We start from the raw sequence: 15,000 nt of genomic DNA, 5'->3' as shown, positions 1-15,000 counted from the left end.
AAAACTGACATGTAGGGGTCAAGGCGAATGTGTAGCCATTTCGTTCATTTCCCCGTCAGTTAAACACGGACTGACAGGTTTACAAGAGACAGTCCTTTGATAAAACGAGTTTCACCCAGCTCTTGCGAGAAAGAAATGGCAATGGAAGATGCACCCAGAAAGATATTATTACTCGGAAGAATTTTCGGCCAATCCGGATTATTTCCTCGGCGCTTAAGGGAGACATGCCCATGAAACCATTCCCTGAGCTGGCGCGGAGTGGGGGGAGAGGCGGGGGCAGGGTGATAGGGGAGGAACTCGTGCACCCTGGAGCGAACACTCTCCACGTTACATACCTGGGCCGACCATTTCCAAGCGGGGAACATTTCCTATAACTTCTCTCCCATCTCCTCCCCCCACCCCGCCCCACAAGCTGACTTTCCTCCCCCTTCTGGCCTCTGTACCCCCTTCCCCACAGTTCCCATCTCCCCCCCCCCCCCCTCTCTCTGCCGTTTTCCCTCCCTCACGTGGTACTACCTGTTGACGTGGCAGAAAACTTGCACAGTATTCTTCCTTCGATTTCTCATGCTGTGCCTTTCTATTTCCTTTGTGTTCCATGTCTTATCGTTTTCTCCTAAAATATTTTGGTTTTGGTATTCTCCTTTATATATCCTTCATTTTCTCCCTTTTTCCTTCCCTGAACTTTCATCTGGTCTTTCTTCATGTTTGCTATGCTTTGCTTCAAATGCCTCTTCTACGTGCTTTTTCCTTCATTATCATTTGCTTGCTTGCCTCCTTATAATCTACTCTCATCCGTATCTGTTCCATTATTCCCTTGTTTATTATTTTTGTGCCCCCTCCCTCCCCTCTATCTAAGCACTTCGCCTCCCATCTCGGTACGTCTCAGGTCGTATTTTAAGGTCCCTTCCTCTCCATTTCCATCCCTCCCATCCTTTTGTCTTCCCATCCCATCCCTCTCTTCTGTGCGTTCCCTTTCGCTCGTCCCTGTCCCTCCCGTCTCTGTCTTTTTCTTTAACTCCCCTCTCCCTGGTGGGAGTACGTCAGCCCGAACCCCGCTGGCTAATATCGACCCTGCGTAGCCTCAGCTGTTGGCGGACGGACCATTGTGACTGGCAGCACGCGGCACGGAAATCGATCGTATGACGCCTCGCCGTGCCCAGCTGACTCAAGGAGGTGGTGGTGGTGGTGGGGGAGGGGGGTAGGAATATGGGAATAGGGATGGGGATGCTTGTGGGCGGAGTGGATGTTTTATGCTGAGGACTAGGAGTAGTAAGGAACAGCAAGAAATGGGCATTGGATTCTTGTATAGATTGAGGTGGGAACTTCCAATGGTTTTGCATTAGACGAGATAGTACAGTTTGCAAGTTAGTTTCTATGTTGATGAAGATGTATTTATATGACTTATCCTTTAGAACTTCAAGAGGAGTGAAGAGAAAGCTATCGCAGAAATGATGCGATTTTAATATAAATGCTGATGAAGAGGCGTGGCGATAATAAATTTGCACTTTTAGTGGCCAAGATCTGCCCGTCCTCCCACCTCTGGCCATCTAGCAGTGATCAGGCAGTGGCGGAACCGCTAATCTATTTATAATTGAGGACGGACCGTCAACTCCAGCGTGATTAATACCCTTGAAGAGAGTTTAGCTCGAGGTTATCATCAACTCTCCACTGACTCGCTGCGTCTCCAGCGCGCCTTCGTCGCCGTGTGCTTGCGCCGCCACATGGAGGATTGTATTTTGTTTATGCTTAAGGGAGACCCGGGCTTCTTGCCGCGGGGACGGAGGCGCGAGCGGGAGTGGATGAATCAAGAGCATGGAGCCTTCCAGGTCATACGGCGTCGCGTCTCCGGTTTCCTTGCTCCGAGTTGGATATTTTACGTTATAGTTCCTCGATTTTACGATGTTTCGTATTTTGACTTAAGCTTGTAGAGTATCTCCAGGACTGAGGGAGGGCCAATTGCTGCAGGTCGAAATGGCTCTATGGCCTGTAACTTCATTTTACGACATGCCATTATGTTCTTTATATTCGGCGTGACGTTCACCGCGGTGCACTCCGGACCTTTATGTAACATTTAGTTATCTTCCCTTTATGGCGTTATTTTTGCTGTTTATATTTTCTAAATGTCTCAAGATACTCTATGACCCCGATATCCCTTTACTGGTAATATAAAGCAGTCCACGTCTTTTTCAGTTAAACCGTGTCGGTGCATAGGTTTATATACATTCAGGTGATGCAAGGCGGAAGAGCTTCCTTCATGGATGTTTCCCCAACAAGCATTGTTTGTCTCCTCCATAAAATGTTTACCCTAATTAACTTAAGAGAGCCTACAGCTGTTCGTTATCTGTTGCTACCAGCTGCATTTTTGTTTTTTTATTAATATTTGTAGTCGCATATTTTTACATTTATTGTAGTTGCATACACATCTTAGGTTATTAGGAGTTTTAGGTGTTTCTTATGTCTTCCTAAAAGCAGGAAAACATCAGTTAAACGACAGACGAAAATAGACAATCACGTTCATTTGTTCTGTCGAACTGATTTTCGTTTAATGGGAATAAGGTAAGTTAGGCCATGGTTCGAATTTGTCTCTTTCGGGGCCTCTTGATGCTGGATGTGATGACGCATGGGTTATTGCCAGAACCGGTCGCAGCGCAGTCCGTTTCGAGCTCGGCCTCCGGGTTGGTCGGACTTGGGTTAATTTAGCGTCCAGTTCTGCCTGCCTGTGCTCAAGGTGATGTTCGGATATGTCGATATTTGGGAAAGACCCACATTCTTTATTAAGCGAATAGGCAGGCGTGTACACGTTGGGTCGCCGTTGCTTACATGACCACGGGGAAGTGATGGAGTGGAAGGAGTTCAGGGCTTGGGAGGCGGTGCAGGAGGGAAAGGGTTGCAGGGAACCGGGCGGGGAGGGCGTGAGCTGAAAGACTGGAGGATTTCTCGTTGAAATCCATCATCGCGGGTCTATACAGCAAGAAGGGCTTCTTCGTTCCTTTATCATATTTTGAAAGAAGTTGGGACTGATGTGAAAATGTTATCTTGGGAGAATCTCTCGGGGTAATGACATGAAATCTAAAAAATAGATGCTGTTTTATTATAAGACGTTATTGAGTGAACGAGAGAATTCCATTTTGTCTATAATGTATCTCCCATTCCCGTATCCCCATTTCCATTTCCCTCCTTTTCTCACTTATCCCCTTCCATCTTCATGTCTTTCCTTTCCGTTAAGCATGGAGATACGTGTAAGTAGGCGACTTGAAGAATTGCATTCAATGTAATTCTTTCATTTCTTTGATGTTCTTTTGACTCCTTTTCCTTTCCCTCTCCTCGCATACTTTTCTTTCTTTCCCGTCCCCTCCCCTCCCTTGCCTTCTTTTTTTATTTTTGTCTTTCACTTCTCTCCTTCCTTCGACCCTTTCTCAGCACTTACTCTCCCCTCCTTCCGCCCTTTTTCTTTATCTGTCTTCCTTTTACATACCAGGAACTTTTATCCCTGCATAATATGCGGAATATTGCAGTGTGGAAAACATAATAGTCATTATTATTTGGGGATATTAGTTAAACAAAATGCCCTTTGTTGGTAGTATCGACAAGGTGTATGATATCTGCCTCCATTTACTTGGAAATTTAGACGGAAGTTTGTTTATTTTTTCGTAGTCAAGTGATGTCACAAATATGAAAAAATATTGGTAATTTTGATAAGAGCAATGATAATCATTATACGACTCAGGATAATGATACTTATGAAGACTGATGGTTACAGGTTGTCTTACTTTCAGAGTTGGCAGTGCTCTTGCATTTTATTCCTGTCACAGAAAGCCAGTGTTATATTTTGTTATAATAATGGCCATGGTTATGGTTTTGTTGATATTGATATCATTAGTAAAGAATATTTTTGACGTACATTAGTACTTCTACAGATATCAAAGTCCGTATATGGCAATTGCAGTTAAAATATTGAATTTAACAATCGCATTTATCAATGTCCACCCTTCCCACTCGCCCTCCACAGTCAAGGATGACGTCAATAAGCCACACCTACGCACTCGAGCAAATGATAAGTGAATTAGATTTCAATATATGGGCTCTCAATGTAACAGGTATGGATTCAATTTAGAGGAGGTGGCGGGGAAGAAGAGAAGTGAAAATGGAAATAGTGTGTGTGAGATTCCCCCTCCCCCCAACTCTTTTTATCTGTAGTTTGTGTAAGACATTATTCATACATGCATAGGAGGACGAGATACATTTTGTTTTTTACAGCCTATAACCACTGGAAAAATGCTTTATCATTCACTAGAGCTAATTTCGTTGCACTGAGATATACGTGAGGTAATTGATAAAGCATGGAAAAAATTGTATATAAAAAACATTACGTATAAATGATGTGAGTACAGTCACGTAAGAGACTGAGAGGGAGAGGAGTTGGCGGGGAGGGAGGAGGTTAATGCAAATGAATTGGAAAAATGATTTGCCTATCACTAATGGAAGCTTAATGAAACGGAGGCTAATCACGGAGATAGTTGAGTCTCGGGAGGAACGGCGGGGGGAGGGGGGGGGAGGCTTGTGTGTGTCGACTGCGAAGGCGCCTTCCGTCGACAGGTGAACGGTAGACGCAGGAACCAGGTGGAGAGGGGCGCCGAGGGGTCGATGCTGATTGCCACTGTAAATACGCGGCTGACACGCTGATCACTGACGGCTGTGGGTGGGGTAGCGGTGGGCGTCGGGGAGCAGGGAAGGGGGGTGGGGGACAGGGGACGAAGCGAAGGGAAAGAAGTAAAAGTGAAGCGGGTGTAGAAGAGAAGGGGTGTGCGTGTGATAGGGGAAAGAAGCAACTCCAGGAGGAGGCTAAAATTGAAATAAGACAGGAATGCAAAGAAAGAGAGGGAGAGGAAGGAAAAAAAATACAAGAGATATGGAGAAAGTAAATGGAAAGACCCGAGGTGGAGGAGGCTGAAATTGGAAATGAAGACAACAGGAAAAAATTAGGCGAGATGGAATCAAGGTAATAAAAAGGGAAAAAATACCCGCATATCAAATTTCAATTATTCGGGGGAAAAAATAAAAAAAATATGAAGGTTGAATTAAGGTGCAAGGGGAGAAGATGGAGATAGATCCGGCTCAGTCTCGTTCCCCCTGTCCCCTACCCCCACCCCCTACCCCCCCTTTCCTCATCGCCCCGGGTTATTGATCTGTGTCATTGTCTGATACTACAACCGCCAAGGACAGATCGTGTTGTTATTTACTTGTAAATGTTGAATGTTAGGTATGCTATCAGCTTATGTGAGAATTGTGCGTATGTAAAGATGTATCATATATGATATGCGCAAGCACACACGCACATACCGGCACATGCATACATACACACACATACAAGAACACATACATACAAGCACACTTACTCATACATGTACACACACTCATATATATATATATATATATATATATATATATATATATATATATATATATATATATACACACACACACACACACACACACACACACACACACACACACACACACACACACACACACACACACACACACACAAACACACACCTACATACACAGACACTCATACATGCATACATACTCATGTAGATGCACACACTCATACATGCACGCATACACACATACATGTACGCATACACACATACATGCACGCATACACACATACATGCTCACAGTAATACACATACACACATGCATACACACACACACATACATGCACACACACATACATGCACACACTCACTCATACACGCACACACTCATACACGCACATACTCACTCATACATGCACACGCTCACTCACTCATTCAATCACTCATACATACACACACTCAGTCACTCACTCACACACTCACTCACTCACTCACTCACTCACGCTGATGCAGTCGTCCAGTACGCCCACACTCAAGATAATAGCAGGAAGAAGAGAAGAGGGATATTTTGTATTTATTTTTTGTAGTTCATAGCCGTATGGCGGGCGAGCCTTTGAATGGAGTCGAGCGGGCGTGTTCCGCACCGCCGGCCAGGTTTGTTTTCGGTTCAGAAAGTTATCGATCTCTGATTTTGAGGAAACGCGGAGTGCCGATTCCATTTGTCCCATTACACGTTAACCCTGCCTCCCCCTCCTCCCCCTCTCCCTTGTTTTTTTTTTTGTTATCCTTCTTCCTTTCCTTTCTGTTTTCTTTTCGTCTTTTTTGTTCTTTTTGCCACATCTATTCTCTCTACCTGCCCCTTCTCATTGCTTCATTCCCGTACCCTTTCTCATTTCCCTACTCTTCCCCTTTCCTCCTCTTTCCCCTCCCCTCTTCCACTTTCCTCTTTCCCCTCCCCGTCCGCTTCCCCTTTCCCTCTCCGTCCCCTTTCCTTTCCCCATCCCTCTCTCCCTTCCCCTTCATCTCTTCGTCCCCTTACCTTTCCCCATCCCTCTCTCCCTTCCCCTTCCTCTCTTCGTCCCCTTCCCCATCACCATCCCTATCTCTTCCCCATCCCTAGTCCCCTTTCCCTCTCCGTCTCCAACCCTCTACCCATTCCCCTTCCCCACCCCGTCCCCTTCCCCTCCCCATTCCCTTTACTCCATCCCCCTCTACTGCCACAGCCATCGATCTCGGCTTCGGGAAGTATAGAACAGGGACTGGATGTGGGGGTGGGCATGGGGGATGGAGATGGGGTGTAGGTGTGGGTGGTATAGAAACAGGCTTAAGAGGTAGCGGTCTTTTTTTTAGTCTATATATACAAATCGCGGTTCGTGTCAGTGGGATGGGGCAGGAAGGTGGGAGTTCGATACGAGCGTGGGGAGTTATGCAAGGGAAAATGGGCCTCCCGCGGCTCTTTAACTCTTGGCGCCGAAGTGGCTGCGGGAGCCTGGCGCCAACACAATCTTAATCATGTGACTCATCTCTCTTTCTGTTCTCTCTCTCTCTCTCTCTCTCTCCTTTCCTCTCCCTCCTCATTTCTTTCTCTCCTTTCCTCTTCCTCCTTATCTCTCTCTCTCCTCTCCCCTCCCCTCCCCTCCCCTCCCCTCCCCTCCCCTCCCCTCCCCTCCCCTCCCCTCACCCCTCCCCTCCCCTCACCCCTCCCCTCCCCTCGCCTCGCCTCCCCTCCCCTCCCCTTTCCCTCTTTCTCCCTCCCTCCCTCCCTCTTCCTATCCCCTTCTTCCCTCCCTCCCTCTTCCTATCCCCTTCTTCCCTCCCTCCCTCTTCCTATCCCCTTCTTCCCTCCCTCCCTCTTCCTATCCCCTTCTTCCCTCCCTCCCTCTTCCTATCCCCTTCTTCCCTCCCTCCCTCTTCCTATCCTCTTCTTCCCTCCCTCCCTCTTCCTATCCCCGTCTTCCCTCCCTCCCTCTTCCTATCCTCTTCTTCCCTCCCTCCCTCTTCCTATCCCCTTCTTCCCTCCCTCCCTCTTCCTCTCCCCTTCTTCCCTCCCCTCCCCTCCCATTTTCCCCTCACTCACTCTCTCTCTCTCTCTCTCTCTCTCTCTCTCTCTCTCTCTCTCTCTCTCTCTCTCTCTCTCTCTCTCTCTCTCTCTCCCTCTCCCTCTCCCTCTCCCTCTCCCTCTCTCTCTCTCTCTCTCTCTCTCTCTCTCTCCCTCTCCCTCTCCTCTCCTTCTCCCTCTCCCTCTCTCTCTCTCTCTCTCTCTCTCTCTCTCTCTCTCTCTCTCTCTCTCTCTCTCTCTCTCTCTCTCTCTCTCTCTCTCTCTCCCTCTCTCCCTCTCCCTCTCTCTCTCTCTCTCTCTCTCTCTCTCTCTCTCTCTCTCTCTCTCTCTCTCTCTCTCTCTCTCTCTCTCTCTCTCTCTCTCTCTCTCTCTCTCTCTCTCCCGTTCAGATTTATTTTCGTTTCATTGATAATTACTAGTCCGCGACCAAATTATTGTATTAGTTCTAATGCTTATAATAGCAGTAAATGCGTGCCTCTGTTTGAAGCACTACGCTAGAGAACTAAAGCTCAGGTGAGTTGTTTTCCGTACATCAAGTGTATTTTGATATTTCCGTAGTGTATTATATATAGGCTATAGATATATATAGCTCACTTTTACGCAGACACACACGCACGCGCGCGTATATCTATTACCACGCAATATGTGTGTACTTGTGCTTAACCATCTAAATCCTTCCTTCTCGCAAATCCATATATCCATCCATCTCTCGTCTCTTTTGTGCATCGCAATAGTGGTTTCGGTAAATATGCCAATGCCACTCTTATGCATTTATCCGAGTCTATCTATCTGCCGTTATGCGTGCGCTTCTATTTACTATGAAAAAGAAAAATCCGGAATGTTCTGCGTTCCTCGTCTATTCAGGCCCTGCCATCCCATCCGTGTTTTATTAAAAATGTTGGTGTGAGGTTCGAGATCCCTCTTTCTAGCCAGGCTTTCATCGCCTTCTCATGTTCCCCTCTCCTTTCACCGCTATTTTCCCCCATACGCTTCCTTTCTCCATCCATTTAACACCTCCCCTTCTCCCTTCATCCCTCATGCACAGTCGTCGCTCGCCAGGCTGGGCATTTGGTCACTTTATTTATTTGTTAGAATTTTCACTGTCCAATTCGCCGTCATGTCCCCTTCGCCTCCGCCTACTGCGCTTGCCATACTTGCCTTGCTCCCCCTCCAGCATTGTCATCACCTTTACATCCCTTCCCCCTTCATCATCACCATTTCCTTTGCTTCCCCCAGTCTCCCACTTCCTCACCTCCCCCCTCCTTCCTCCCGGCCTCCCCGCGACACCCGAGCTACTGCGATGCTCCGCGTGGATGACTACCGGGAGCAGAATGGATCCAGGGGTCGGATTCACTAACATACGATCTCAACCCATTTACCAGCGGTCATTTACCATTGCATTTTCCAGTGATGGCAAACCGGGATCCGCGAAGATATGGCAACCCGCATCGCCTGAGTTACAATCGTAAATCGACTTGTTCTAATGGTAGCCAACAGAGGGCTCTGGTGAAGTAATTCCACTAATCAGCAAGCGCCACACACAATATTTTTGGTTCCTTCGGCCAATCACTTAGCATTTAAATAGAACTAGGCACAGCGAAAGTTTAAAAATCATTGTCACAGCTGAAACAACATTCTAGCATATATTGAAAAAATAATAAATTTATTCAATCTTATCCATCATGTGGAATGTCAGTGTAAGAGGTTGGGCATGAGAGCAGGTGAATGAAAGGTCTTTGTTAGAGGGTTTATTGGGTGAGGGAGATGTGTGACCCCACGAGAGACCTGTGCCCCGGGTGCCGAGGGCGGAGCAGTGATGAGCGAGACTGTCGTCTGTCCCTGTCTCTCCCTGCTCTGTTCTGTAACTGCTCTTGTTCTGCCCCCGCTGTCGGGCGAGACGTCCTTGTATGTAGCTGTTCCTTGCGAGGGCGATGCTTGCTTAGGCCGTAGGTGCCAAAAGAGAAAGGAGAGTGAACACGCGTCTGCTGAAGGAGGGGAAGGCAGCTGCCGGGGCCTAGGTGCGAGAAAGCGAGCCATCCGGCCTTGAGCATATTGTTGAAATGGGATGTCAATAATTATTATATCAGAGAAAAAGAATGCTCTAAGCGTTCACTTATCTATCCATTACATGCACTCGACAGTCTATGTCTACCTCTGATTTGACGAGAATTTGCGTGGATTTTATTCTTGCTAGTTTCATGTGAAATTTGCTTTTTTTGCCATGTCTATATTGTGATATTTGCTTATCATACACGTTATCAGTACAAAAGAACTTTGCTTAGATATTGACTTTTGGACGAGATAACAGGTGATGGCATCGTCTTCCCAGAAGTTACCATTGCTCCGACCACTGGTAAAATTTACCATGGTAACTCGATGGCAAGTTGTTAGTGAATACCATCGTTGTCTGTTTACCATGGTAACTAAAGTTACCAGTGAATTTACCATCGTAAGTACATTAGTTAATCCGGCCCCAGGACTGAAGTTTAACTTTCCCGTGCGCTTTTACATTTTTTAGAATGGAGAGAAAGAAAAAAAAGGGGGAGATTTCCAGCAGAAACGAATTATTCCTCGCTAGCTTGCAGGAAGCTTGAATAGGAAATGATATGTAGTGGAAAACAATATATGTATGAAAAGCTATATGGTGTATTATATCCAGAAATACGAAAATGGAAAAAAAGAGGAAGTGACTATATATGTATATATTCATATTATGTTTGTATATATATAGACATACATATATATAAACATACGCACGCACACACACACACACACACACACACACACACACACACACACACACACACACACACACACACACACACACACACACACACACACACACACACACACGCACACACACACGCACACACACACACACACACACACACACACACACACACACACACACACACACACACACACACACACACACACACACACACACACACACACACATACACACACACACATATATATATGTATGTGTGTGTGTGTACATATACATGTGTGTGTTTATTCATACATATATATCCACGAAGACAAATTGTAAAATATACTTTACGTTTTTGGATAAGTCTGAAAATGAGACGGAAGAAGCAGAACGACCACTTAATACCCTAACTCCCCTTTTTTCTCGTGACTGCGGGGCTTGCGAATGGCGAGGGAACAGTTAAACCAGCGCGGTAATTATGGCCGGGGATTTAGGCGACGAGATCCAGCCCTGATTTGTTGACTCGGGCTGAAGCGGTGGTCGACTGGTGATAGGTGCATTGCAGGTGATGGGTGAGCTCTGTGGGCGTTTGGGCTGGACTGGGGTGGCTACGGGGGGAACTAGGGTGATAGGCTGAGCGAGGTATTTGGGTGGGATAGGCCTAGGTTCGCGCTAGGTAGAGTGTCGGGTTTGTATGGGTAGAGCTGAGTGGACTGGAAGTAAATTGGGTGATGGTGGAGGTCCTTTTAGATGCATTGCGTTAGCGTTTTGTTGGCTATATTGTGTGTGGTGTACGAAGTGTGTTGTCTTTGCGAAATGTAAGGAACTACGAAGCGTTGGTTGCGTTTGTGTAAACGGTAGGTTATGTTACGAGGAATGTAGACGGTGAGATGCAAGAGATTGTGTTGGTTGTCATACTGTTGGCATTTTAAGGATTTATACTAATGATTACATAAGTTGTGATTCGTTAAATAGTCAGTATGGGTGGTGGCGTTTGTAGTGATGTTAGAGTTTGAGATGAATGTGTAATAATGACGAAGTGTGCTATCTTGCGTGAATGAGGTTAACTGCATTGGCGAGTATCATATTATACGAAGATGACGCAGACTTTGCGTTCATGATCATTATCATCCGCAGTCATCAATCATCATCAGTCAATGTCGCTATCACTGTCAGTGACGACAACCGTGTCACAGCTACAGCAGCATGAGATGTTTTGCATAAATAAGAGTGAAAAAATAAATAAGAAATGGACCGTTCGCCCTTATCGCGGAGCCCAACTGTCTTATATTTTTCTCTTGATTTTGAGTGGCTGCGGTTCGGAGTTCGGGGGCGAGGAGGGAGCCGATATCACTCGCAAATTCGTCGGGGGGGAGGCCATGAACCCTCTTCTCCCCTTCTATCTCTCCCAGCCAGCCAATTGTAAACTTGCGAGGTCACAACTTAGAAAATTACGCCGGGACCCCGAATCTTAGCTGGCAACTTCGGTGAATTAAGTTTGGTATACACGCGCGGCGAGGGCGGGGCGGGAGGGGGTGGGGGGAGCGGGAAAGGGGGAGAGCGGGGATGTGTGGCCGATGAGGGGAAGTTTAGGTGAGGACTGATATCGATTGTGTAGTGCGTTACGATTATCATTTTCTTTGCCTCTGGTTTAGGGGAGTCTATTGAGCGGCTGTCAGGTGAATGCCGGCTTTCTCAAAGGAAAGTCCTATTTCATTTCGATGATTCAGGGAATGGTTATTTAGCCGGATATTAACGCCGGTTGGCTCGGCCGCGTTCGTGGCAGCCTACGGGTTTAGCATCTCCTATTGTCTAGGGCGGCCATCGCTCATGTAAAAAGTATATTTATAGCAGACGTTTGAATTACCCGCCGACCCGGTGATTGGGGGCCATTCCGTACCTTGCCCATAAGTTGGCACGAACACGGCATACTCAACTCGGGGCTCTGATACTGTACTCTTTTACAGCCTGTTAATGGGCTAGGAATATTCATTGGGTGTTTGCGAGTTAGGCCAACTGCTCATCTTATGGTCAGCTGTTTGAATGAGATAAAGATATTGATCGAAAACTTAAGCGTGAGTGTGCCAGGCCTGGTGTTGTGGGAAGTTGATGCGGCCGCCGTTAGATGGCAGCACCAACCGATCAATCCGCCGCGTCCGCGTGCGCCAAGATGATATTTTCTTCCTCTATCTAATTTATATAAAAGCGCACGCATAGTCTTTTGGATTACTGTTTTGATTATTATTAAACTCTCAGTTTTTCAATACTTCACTTTTACACTTTGCCGCCTTGCCACGCTTAGCAGCGACTGTTTAGCGATAAGTCTAAAGTTTGCCTTTGTCCGGGGTCGTGCACGTTCCATGCGAGGAGCGATCCAGTTCCAGTCTTGTCGGCACAGCCAAACTCTCGTGGTGTGTAGTGGTGACCTCAGTCGTAATAACGCCTGTTTACCAGTGATAATTGTGTGTTGCAGTGTTTTTGTGTTTTTTTAGGGCCTGTGGATAAAGAGTTATTTCCTCTACATCATCGAAGGCACACCAGAAAGTCGCCCTAGAAGAGGTTAGTTACGAGGTTCCCACCAACCATTCCAGGATCCCAGGCGTTGGGGGCGGGAACGCAAATGTGGGCCGAGGTTGGAATGGCATTAGACTCGGCCTATTCTCGTGGCCTTGCCTCATGTGCAGTGTGTGCTGCCGAACTCATATCTTTATACTAAGCGCATTTCGAAACTACTACGTTGTTGCATTTTGCGTCTGCGAAAGAAATTTTGAAAAGGGCGTAGAGCCTTCCTCACGTGGGACAGCCGATCGGGAGGACCTGTTCAACACGTCCCTGACTATTAAAACAGTAGCAATGAAAATGGATAAAACTGTCATGCAAGTCATCCGTAACTTATGTCATTGGTTCCGTCGACAATAATCTCAATAGCGCGTGAAAGGAATTTGCAAACTGAAGGTTTTCGAGCTTCAACCGATCACTCCATTGCAATGTCAACATTCAGCGGTGTCTGTTTTGGTGTTGTCATTCGCTCATATGTGGGTCGTGTGGTCATTCCAGACCCTCGTGTCATTCTCTTTCGGTGTTCTGATAATTATGTGTGTTAACGATGACTGGCGATGATGGCGGTTTATATGAAAAGGAAGGGAGACCCGTGTGTGATTACCATATTTAACTTATTGAAATACACTGTTGATATCTGTAGTTTAATATGATTTGCGCGGCTTATCTGTATAATTATTTTCGCGATAAAGCCAAAGCAGATGATGATATTGGCGCATTTAGTAGGATAGTGATGTAACCATTTGTGCAGATAATTATTTTGACGATATATCACGGCTGTTGCGAAATGTAAAACATTACTCATTGCCAGGGTAATGGAGAGGATGATACGATAGTGGTATGCATAGTAACGATATTAATATTGAGTGACTAACATTAACGACGATAATAAGAGAATGTGACAGTTAACTAAATCAGATAAGATTGTTACAATACTAATGGCGATAACCAAATAAAAAGCACGTCGCTGTAATAATAGCAACCGTCGATTCTGTTAAGAACAAAAATAACAGCAGTAATAGCAAGGTCAATATTGTAAATGTTAATTCTATTAATATGCGAAGTCAACGATGTACACAGCTAACCTTTTGAAAGTGCGTGAGGTCACATCGAGTCGACGTACCATTAATTGTATTACACGGCAGGCGGAATCACCGGGTTAAACGTGTAACATGTACACCAAACAAATTGTTGTGATTTTTCCATAGTTTTTTGTGTCTTCATAGGGTATGTGGACTGCTTAAATGTACTTTCTGTTCTGTTTCACATTTGCTTATTGATAGAGAGGTTAATCTAATTTTATTAGGGCAAGCAGTTAATAGCTTGATCGTAAAGTGCTGATTCGGAGAAGGGTAAAGTGTTGCCATACCCACGTTGGGGCCTGTGCTGTCAGTGAGACACTCTCGGATGTAACTTCTCCCGGCAGGAGTGTGACTTTCACGGGTTATGGGCTGTTTTGGCTTGTGTCCATTCACATTGTGTTTGATTCTCTCTCTCTCTCTCTCTCTCTCTCTCTCTCTCTCTCTCTCTCTCTCTCTCTCTCTCTCTCTCTCTCTCTCTCTCTCTCTCTCTCTCTCTCTCTCTGTATGTATGTATGTATGTATGTATGTGTGTGTGTGTGTGTGTCTCCGTTTTCGTTTCTTCCCCCCTCATTTTGCTTATCTTGCATCTTTTATTTATTATCTCGTCCCATTTTCTCATTGGATCTATGTTTTGCTTCCTTCTTGGAATAGCTGTATTTCTTTTTCGTGCTATGTATATATATTTTTCATTTGGGTTTTACTTTTCTTATTATTATTTACGTCATAACTGTCGTTTTTGCCGTTATCATTATTATCGCATTATTATTATCCTTATTACCTTTATCATTGCTATCGTTGTAATCACTATTGATAACATTATTGCTATCATTATCGTTATTATCGTCATTCTTATTGATATTCTTATTTTTTTTTAAATTATTTATCTTATGATAATGGTAATTGTTTTATATTTATCTACACTGCTCATTTAATTATTATCATTATCATCAATATCACATCATTATTAATATTCTTACCATTGTTATTGCATTACTTATGATATGATGTTAATGGTAATTATTTTATCTTAATAATCAGTACCGCTCATTTACTTGTTATCATTAATACCGGCATTGCCATCATCATCCGTTTGATTACTGCAACACTCCTACCTTCAGTTATATTTTATCATTGCATTGTCACTTCTGTTGTTTTTGAACTATTTTAATTTTTGATGTAGGGTCTGCTGTCTTGTTTTTTTTCACC

The 15,000-nt window shown here is 45.2% G+C and overlaps 1 protein-coding gene across 15 annotated transcripts in view; it reads left to right on the top strand.

Annotated features, from left to right (window-relative positions):
- The window catches only part of LOC113817707 (uncharacterized), a 714,080-nt gene that overhangs the window by 18,435 nt on the left and 680,645 nt on the right, over positions 1 to 15,000 (top strand). For 2 of the 15 annotated variants that reach the window (XM_070131968.1, XM_070131970.1), the window contains exon 1: positions 12,429 to 12,712. The exons of 12 other annotated variants lie outside the window; for them this stretch is intronic. The gene's annotated coding sequence lies outside the window, so the exon portion shown is untranslated. Of the gene's footprint in view, positions 1 to 12,428; positions 12,713 to 15,000 lie in introns of those variants that run through there. One more of the 15 variants, XM_070131979.1, reaches the window with a different exon arrangement.

Source organism: Penaeus vannamei, chromosome 17, assembly GCF_042767895.1.
Source record: "Penaeus vannamei isolate JL-2024 chromosome 17, ASM4276789v1, whole genome shotgun sequence".
NCBI lineage: Eukaryota > Metazoa > Arthropoda > Malacostraca > Decapoda > Penaeidae > Penaeus > Penaeus vannamei.
This window is presented reverse-complemented; position numbering and strand designations above follow the sequence as displayed.